The sequence below is a fragment of the Choristoneura fumiferana genome, chromosome 15 (genome assembly GCF_025370935.1).
Source record: "Choristoneura fumiferana chromosome 15, NRCan_CFum_1, whole genome shotgun sequence".
NCBI lineage: Eukaryota > Metazoa > Arthropoda > Insecta > Lepidoptera > Tortricidae > Choristoneura > Choristoneura fumiferana.
In genome coordinates this window covers 616,683-617,630 of record NC_133486.1, presented here as the reverse complement: position 1 = coordinate 617,630, position 948 = coordinate 616,683, and positions in this window count along the sequence as shown.

The following is a 948-nucleotide window of genomic DNA, read 5'->3' as shown; positions in this document are numbered from 1 at the left end:
ACTGGACAGTGATACAGCCACGAATTTTTCTATGCCACCACATATCTCAGCTTGTTTGTTTCTTATTTAGTACAGCATAGATGGCGCTAGTGTATAAGAATAATAATAGCGAAAACAAACAAGCCTGAATATTTTTAATATTTGCTATCTTAAATTATTTGCTTATCTTAACAGGCACACCCGGTATTATTTGGGCCATTCACTTAAAAGTTGTACCCAAACTCTTTTTCTGGATTGTGAAATTGTTATGTTATATTTTAGTCGGAATCAGGAGTACATATTCGATTTTATAGGTGAAAAAAGTGTCAAAAATGTTGTACTCTATTCTTGTTACCTCTTTATTATATGTATACACTTCTATGAGAGTAACGGAACGGAATTACAAAAAATACATGCAAATTTTGGGACACTTTTTCACCTATTAAAATCGATGTAGTCCTGATTCCGAGTAGATTATAACATAAAAATTTCAAAATCCCAGAAGAAAATTTAAGAGAGTGGTCCATTTATGAAAGATGTATGCGATCTTGCCTTCGGCTTTACTACAAAAATATATGACGCTACGCCACTAGCTCCAAAAAAAATAAAAAAAAACGAGAAAAATAAAATGCACTCATACAAACTCACCCCTGATACTTCTCGTGCTTGGCATAAGCACAGCGAGCAATAGAACCACCACTAAGACCCTCATGACGCCGAATACTGTACCTACACCAATATCATCTATATATTCACATATCAAATGCGATAACCCGCAAGATATAGATAAGAATCAATGTAATCTCAATTTTAAGGCGACATTGTACTTTACGTAGAAAATGCCCTAGAAATTTGATAAAACAAATGAATTAGATGATATGGATGAGATGGTTTACTAATGTTTCGGCGAATAACGTTTGGCAACCTGTTTCATTCGCAACTTTTTTCATTTCCCAACTGTTATATATA